The sequence below is a fragment of the Oncorhynchus tshawytscha genome, linkage group LG05, assembly GCF_018296145.1.
Source record: "Oncorhynchus tshawytscha isolate Ot180627B linkage group LG05, Otsh_v2.0, whole genome shotgun sequence".
In the NCBI taxonomy this organism is placed as follows: Eukaryota; Metazoa; Chordata; class Actinopteri; order Salmoniformes; family Salmonidae; genus Oncorhynchus; species Oncorhynchus tshawytscha.
Window position 1 is genome coordinate 35,639,560 of NC_056433.1, and position 8,411 is coordinate 35,647,970.

Sequence of the window (8,411 nt, forward strand, 5' to 3'; positions counted from 1 at the left end):
ACATCTGCAGAAGGTCGGCCAAAATCCATCTCGTTCCATCTTCTCCCACTGCCAGCCAGAGGGCTTCCTCTCACTACCGTATTTGGAAAGGCCAAGCGGATGCTTCACATTTATACATCCGGTGAAATATATGTGTCATTGTTCTATCTGTGGTACAACTCCCATAGTTCACTGTTGAACACAATTTCCACAGATGGCATACGGGTGAAATATAGTAGTGGGTGGGCTAGACAGCACAAAAAATGCTTAGAACACGACGATACAGCCACAAACTTCCAGATATGGATAGGTGAGGTACACAGACGTTAGACGAGAAGATCGTGTCCCATCCGGTTTCTCACAGCAGGGAGAACATTGTTGATCATTCGGAACATTAGCTACTCACTCACTCCCTGTGGTGTTGCTGCAGCGTCTCGATCAAGAAAATCGCATCACATCGGATTCTCCTGGAATTCCTCGCTGCATGTGCGCTAGCTGGCAGGAGTGTGCCAGAAGCCTAGCCCCGTGTATATGTGTACTACCTTGCCGACTAACGTTACACACGCACACCAGACCGACAGACTGTGGCGGAGAGACTGCGAGCGGACGATAGACCACAAGTTAGGATTGAGCAAGGACACGAAGTTGGGTACATTTGTATGGTTTCAATCATGTCTATGCATTGTTCTGTATTGTAATCGTTGCTAGCTAATACGTCCAAAGGAAAGATGTAACTAGGTACGTTGCATTCAGACATGCTAACGTAGTTGGTATAGCTAGCTAGTGGTCTGTGACAATCAAGTAGCCAACGTTAGTTAGCTAATTTCAAAATCCAGAAATTGGAGTAGCTAGCAGTTATGCTATAACTGCAGCTAGCTACTGAACTATAATCCTAGCAGGAGGGACACAGAAACGGCTAGATTCTAACAGAATAGAAAGCGTATTGCTCCCCTAGAACAGTATTGCACCCCTACAACACGGAAGGAGTTGCAATAGATATGTAGTAACGAACCATATAATAATGCAGATGTTTTTTGGGGGGGGGGTGCATCCCAGGTTTCCTATCCATTCTACTACACAGATGTGGGTGTAGTAGTCTGAGTGACTGACACGACCATTGAAAAGAAACAAGATGAGTAGTACCAAGAGGAAAGCAGAAGGACAATCTAGGACCAGGAAGTCTGGAAGCTCCAGAACAGACTCGGAGAGAGACTCTGGCTTCTCAGGTTAGTCCCTCACTGAGTCCCTTCGTTCTGATGTCTTTACTACCATCTTCATCATCTTTAGTTTCGAAGGGTGCTTTCTACTATACTTCCCTTTGTTGATTCCTAACTGTCTTTCCCCACCATATCATTGAAGTTGTCTTTATTTTTCTGGTCCCGAAAACACTGAATCGATCTTCTCCTTCCCTCCACAGATGCCAGCACCATAGACCTGACAGATTCTGAGGACTCATCTCGCACTGTGTCCAAGAGAGAGGCCCAGCACCCTCCATCCGGGTCGGGGTCTCATCCCTCACAGCTAGCTGTGTTGGGGGGGGTCCTACTCCAACATGTCCCCCATGATCATGAAAAATGGGTACCTGAACTGAACCCAACAAACAAAACAACAATTAAAATGTATGGTCTAAATTTAAAATGAAGATCTTTATTGATATGCTTTACAAGAGCCAGTAGGTTTCCACTGTAAAATGTCTAAGAAGAATGGAAAGCAGGCAACACAGAATACTTTTTTCCTCTTTGTGAATTCATGGACCTCTGGACAAGGAAAGACGGTGCTTTACCTAAAGACTCCTTCAGGACTCCAGTGAGGATTCTGTTCATCAAAGCATTTTTTTTAAACAACAAAGACTGACGTATGATAATTTTCAGGGCCTTATCAAAAAGCTGAACTTTATTTAAAACCTTGTATTGTATTTGCATGGGAAGTTACTCCCAAGTAAGACTAAGTTGGCACAATTTATCATGAGGTTTAAGTTATTTTTAAACCTGCGATTGTGTTTTTGTAATAGACCAAGCATCATATCTCCCTGTCCTATGTTACTTTCATGGCCTTATTTAGACAATTGATTATGTGGTGTTCAATTATTTTATTTTATTTTTCAAATAAGGAGTTCTCCATAAGAAGACAGACTGTCAGACGTACAGTAGCCCTTAGTGATATATCTTATTATTTTGTCCTGCAAAGCACCGGAGTGCCTCGAAGTTGTTACAAATGCAAAGAAGGTGATATAATTTGTGCTTTACTGCCTAAAATGCAAATAACAGTACATGTTATCTTCAGTGTAAGTAGTAATAGGCCTCGGGGAAGCCATTTTAAAACTTGAGCTTCCTGAATTTCTCATCTATAAGAACTGCATAACACCTGTATGTGCTTGTTACCACAGTTCAAATAGGTTAAAAAAAACTGTAAAAGTTTGTCTTATATTTAAATGTTGGCAGCTGTTTTTCTATCATTGTTAACCTGCCTCCTCATCGCAAGGACATAAATGAAATGTAATTATATTAATATTATAAGCTCAATGTTTCAATAGCACAGCAGTAGTAGCTTGTGATTGATAACAAAATGAGAAAATAACGCTTAACAGATTCTGTACCAATGTTTTGTAATATTATTTTTTTATTTAAATGATAAACTATGTAAAAGCTGCAGAAAAATAAATTGATCATGATGTTGACTTCCTAAAACATGTTTTTTCTTTTTTTGCAGCTATGCAAATCAGGATCCTTTAATTGAATGATGGTTAGTAAATGCAGTATCTGTGTTTGTGTTGCTCAAGTGTACCTTTTTTTTGTTCATTTTTTTAGAAGATACATTGCTTGCTTAATAAACGCTATTTCCAAGAACGTGGTCTCTGTCTGTGGTGATGAAGCATGATAATATCTAAGTCAATATAATTGAGCAGAGAAGTTGGATGAGATCACACACACTGCTGACTCCTTTATATGTTATATTGCAACAACATAAGTAACGCATGATCGAGGAAACCACGTGAACAGACCATTGACAGTCAAATAAAACATACTGACAGATGATTGGAATCTGTGTGGGTAGCTAGACAGGTAGGATGACTGACAATAGTGAAGGTGAACAGGTGGTCAGGTCACGGGTTAGGTGACTGAAAGGAATGGAGGAGACTGAGGCAGGAATTCCTTTAACCAGAAAGTGGTATATTTACTGGGTAGTTTGTCTGTGCTGTATAACAAAGGAAACAGAATAACATGTATCCAATCAAATTCATAATCACAAAAGTCAAATAATAACAATCATTCTCATTAACATAATTAGGTAATTCAGCAATTCAGACCAATAGGAATGATGATTGAGTCATTTAGGATCATAACCATTTATTCATAATCATGAGAATGATAATGCAAATAAATCGAACCAGTTATCAATTATTCAATCAGTAATCTCAATCAGCTTGATATCAGGATTTATCAATTCGGCAAATAATAATTACGTTTCAAATTTCATCCTTCCAGGTTTGTCTTCATATGTACATGTCATTTCGTTACATTTTAACCATATGTCAATGGCATAATTGGCCTGTGATGATCTGTAGGGCCGTGATCATTGTCCATTGTCATTGTAAATAAGATTTTGTTCTTAACTGACTTGCCTAATTAAATAAAGGTAAAACATGTTTTTTAAAAACACAGTAGGTTTGAAGCGTGCGCTCCAAGCAGTGCTCCGCAGCCATTTCCACCTGACCCAATTAAAGCGCACTGGGCCAGCAAGTGGCCATGAACTAAAGGACGATTCCACCAACTCCATGGACCTTTTCTACACTAACAATCCAGAGAGAGGATCGGATGTGTTTTTACCAAAGATTTGTGATATCTAACCAAAGAAAACCACAGCCTGTCGTTTCCAATTGGAACAAATGAGCCGTAGTGGGCAGAACAAGCAAAGAGGGGGCCCAGAGCAAAGCACGAGCTAGCAAGATCCTATTGGCGTGTTCTAGCATTGCATTTGAATATTTCAGTTAGGGAATGCCTACTCTGTGAAGTGGGCGTGTCGGCCAAAATCCTTTTCACTCAAATCTTCTCCCACTGCCGGCCTCTGGGTTTCCTCTCATCACCATATGTGGTAGTGAGTGGAACCCCCAACCGGATTATTCACACTTACATATCCGGTGAAATATCTGGCTCATTGTTCTATCTGTGGTTTTACTCACTTTTACACACTGTCAACACTACAAGCATGGCACAAGAGGGATAAGTCCATACTTACATACGAAGGCAGTACTTCTTTCAAAAAGTAATTAACATTTATTTTAGAGCTGACCCAGACAGTAGAAAGGTTAAAAAGTGTATTCTGCCTTTGTTGAGATAAAAGTAAAGATGGAGAGTAAGTCTCTTCCTCTCTGTTTTTATACATTTAACTAATCAGTGTGGCATCGGAAAGACTGCATCAGTTCCTACCCTGTCACACATACTGTATGATCAGTTAATAAATACACATCAAATTCATTGCTTTGACAAGACTGACATAGACTTCAGAGACGGAACTAAAATATCAAATAAACATTAAACCTTTTATTATAAGCTACAGTTAACTTCTTCCTTGCAGTGGGCTGTACACCGATCGTAGATAAGATATCTATTGTCGACAGCCTTCCTTCGAAATTACGCTACACTATCCTACCTCTATCACCTTTACCTGCAGCTGAATATTTCGCCGGGCGCGGTGGCATGTGCCTGTGATCCAAGTCACTGGGAGGCTGAGGTTGGTGGATCAAGTGAGCTGAGGAGTTCTGGGCTGCAGCACGCTATGTCGAACGGGTGTCCACGCTAAGTTCGGTATCGATATGGTGCTCCTGGGGGAGCCCGGGACCACCAGGTTGTCTAAGGAGGGGTGAACCGGCCCAGGTCGGAAACGAAGCAGGTCAAATCCCCCGTGCTGTCCAGTAGTGGGATAATACCTGTGAGTAGATGCTGCAGTGCAACCTTGGCAAGACATCGAGACCCAATCTTTTTGCTTCATGTAGTTGTATTTGTTAAAAAAAAATAAGCAATTCGCGGTGGCAGCTGCTGCGATACAAATAATCGAGCATCCCACAAAAAAAGTAAAAAAGAAAGCAGACGAACAAATTTAACAGGCACTTTTCTCCTGAACATTTTGAATTATACTGACTTCTACTGGCGAAGGGAGTGATAGTACACTATTTAGAACAGCTCGTCGAAAAGCAGCCTTTTTATTTTATTTTTTATGTTTTTTATTCAAAATACAGATCAACAATTTACATTCATTCTTACATCATACAAAACAGAATGCAGGTATTAAGAAAATACTAAAACAAACTATAAATATTTAAAAAATAAAAAATAAAAATGTCTAGTGCAATTGGTAATTGGTAAAAAAAATCTTATTGTAATGATTTTGGAAAATGTTATTCTTGTTATTATTCACTAGGGTTAATGTTTTATAAAATAGTTAAATTCAATATAAAAAAAAGTGTAATTTTGGTATAGAATTATGGAATTTTTGTATTTGGCAACAAGAATTTAAAAAAATCACAATCGTTTCAATGGTCTTGTTATAATTGCAATAGTAACATATTATATCTTTCATGCCAAAAACATGGGTAGTGTTCATAATGGTAAATAAGTATTTTGCAAGGTTTTCACAAAATTCTGACACAAATTTACATTCAAAGAACAAGTGAGACAGATTCTCACTTTCTTTTTCACAAAAAACGCAGATATCATCAATAGCCACAAATGTGGATATCATAGAATTACATGGATATTTCTTATGTCAAATTTTAAAGTGCACTTCCTTAACTTTGTTTGGTATACAATATTTGTAAGGCCTTAACCAGGAATAAGCATGTTCCATAAAAATGTTCCTCTCTGTGTAAGTTGGTTGTGTGAATGAAGAATTTGTCTTATATATTTATTACAACAAGATTTCTCAAGTAAGCCCACGCCTTCCAATCTGAGTTCTGGATAAACTTTGTGATCATTACCAAAGCTAAGATGAGTTTTCATTAGTGGTTAGACCTCTAGGAACGGCTTTGATCACAGAAATAAACTCTCTGAAAGTTATTGGAAACTCTTTCAATGTTATAAATAGTTCATATGTGAGAATATTACCCTTGTTGTTGAAAACATCAAGAACAAAGTCAATATTCCTCTCATGCCAGCTGGGGTAGAACAATGACTTATTCCTTATAGTTATGTCTGAATTATTCCACAAAAGTGCTTTCTGTGAGGAAAAAATGTGCAGGAAACATATTTTCCAGGCCATTAAAGCTTGTTGGTGAAACCTAGCCAATTTAGCGGGTAATCTTTCAATAATATAATTACATTTCAGTAAAAACTGAAGACCTCCCAACTTATTGAACACATTATTTGTAATGAAATACCATATTGAATCAGTACTGATCAAACATATTTTCAACCAGTTGATCTTGAAAGTGTTATTTATGTCAACAAAATCCAACACTTCCAGACCGCCTTCAGCTCTTTTATTACAAAGACTGACTTTTTAAATTTGTGAGACTAATTTTTCCAGATGAAGTCAAGAAAGGTCTTATTGATCTCTTTACAAGTAGCAGGATTTACACATAATGATAAGGAGGGGTACACAAAACAAGACAGTCCCTCTGCCTTGGACAAAAGTACTCTCCCAAGTGTAGAAAGATCTCTTTGTAGCCAATTATTAAATATAGTTTTGGTTGTATTCATTTTAGGAGAGAATTTCAAATGTTGTCTGACTAAGTGGTTTTTTGACAGATGTATTCTTAAATATTTAACACAGTCCTTTACAGGAATATTTTCTATTTCTTTATCATCAGAGTCGAATAAACATTTGCTTTCACATTTAGAAACATTCAGTTTTAATCCTGATGCAATAGAAAATGCAGTTATAGCATTAAGGGCATGGGCGACCTGGTCTTTGTCTCTTTAAAAAAGAGTAGTATCATCAGCCAGTTGGGAAATTTAGATTTCTTTGTTAAAAATGGTTAAGCCATACAAATGTGCATTATTCTGAACATCTAGAAATAGAAGTTCCACAACCAAAATGAATAAAATGGCGAAATTGGGCATCCCTGTTGTACACTTCTGTTGATACTGAATCTTTTGGAAGTATTAAGGTTTAGTAACACAGAACTATTTATATCTTTGGAAAACATGCAAATTACTTTGATAAAATTTTCACCGAATCCAAAAAGTTTGAGACCTAAAGAGAAATTCATGTTTGATTATGTCAAAGGCTTTACAGAAGTCCAAAAATAAGACAACCGCATGTGAATAATCTATAAGGTCCAAGACTAAACAAATGTTAGGCCCTTCATAAATCCTGTTTGAGTCTCATTTATAATGGTATCTATTCCTTTCTTTAATCTTTTGGCATAAACCAGAGCAATCAATTTGTAATCAATATTTAATAAAGTAATTGGTCTCCAATTGTCAATGAGAGAAGGGTCTTTATCGGGCTTCGGAATCAATTAAATAAGGCCCTGTTTCATAGTGGAGACCATTTACCCACTTTTAATGCAATCTTGTAACATTAAAAATCAGGTCTTCTAGTATCTCCCAAAACTGTCTATAGAATTCAACTGACAGGCCATCAGGGCCAGGTGATTTCCCTTTTTTCATTGAATTCAGAGCCTCTCTAATTTCTCCAATTGACACAGGTGAATCGCAAACTGAGTGGAAATCATCCTCAATTACAGGGACATAATTCTGAATGTGGCAAATGTAGCTTTCACACCCATCTTCCTGAAATTGAGAGCTGTAAAGGTTTTCATAAATGGAATTGACAAATGATGATATTGTAATGGGATCTTTGCATAAAACATTGTTCATTTTAAGTGCAGTTACAGATGTTCTTTTGTAGTTTCTCTTTTCAAGCGGAAGAAAGTAACTCTTCAAGCGGAAGAAAGTAAAGTGTTTCTTTCTCCCTCTTCAATCCATTTTGCTCTTGACCTTACAAAGGCACCCTTTGCAAGATGTGTGTAAAGCTGTTCTAATACTAGTTGTAAAGACTTCAATACAGACTCCTCTTCTTCAGATAGATTATCTTTCTTTAGAAAACTGTCAGGCTTGCTCATCATCTCTTTTTCTCTAAGGTTCTTTAAGTGCATCAGCTCTTTGCCCGTTTAATGGCTACCACTGACTTTATATTTGAAAAATTCCCATCCACTTCCATGACCCGAATCATATCTTGCAAAAAATATCTTTAGTTAACGATTTGATGTTTTCAATGAGAGTAGTATCTTTAAGAAGTGTGTTGTTTAATTTCCAATATCCTTTGGATTTTTTTAGTAGCTTGTAAACTCAGGGAAATTAAGTGATGATCAGAAAAGGGAACCAACGGGTGATCTACATCTATAACAAATTGTAACAAAAAGGGGGAAATTAGGAATACATCTATTCTAGATTTACGTGAGATAGTTTTGTTGGTCAAGTAGAACCCTT

The 8,411-nt window shown here is 37.5% G+C and overlaps 1 long non-coding RNA gene across 1 annotated transcript; it reads left to right on the forward strand.

The window, feature by feature from the left end:
- The first annotated feature begins 92 nt into the window (after positions 1-92).
- Positions 93-2,825, forward strand: LOC112250556. The gene is made up of 2 exons (XR_002953538.2): positions 93-1,205; positions 1,397-2,825. It is a non-coding gene; the product is annotated as an uncharacterized LOC112250556 (long non-coding RNA).
- Positions 2,826-8,411: the final 5,586 nt, after the last annotated feature.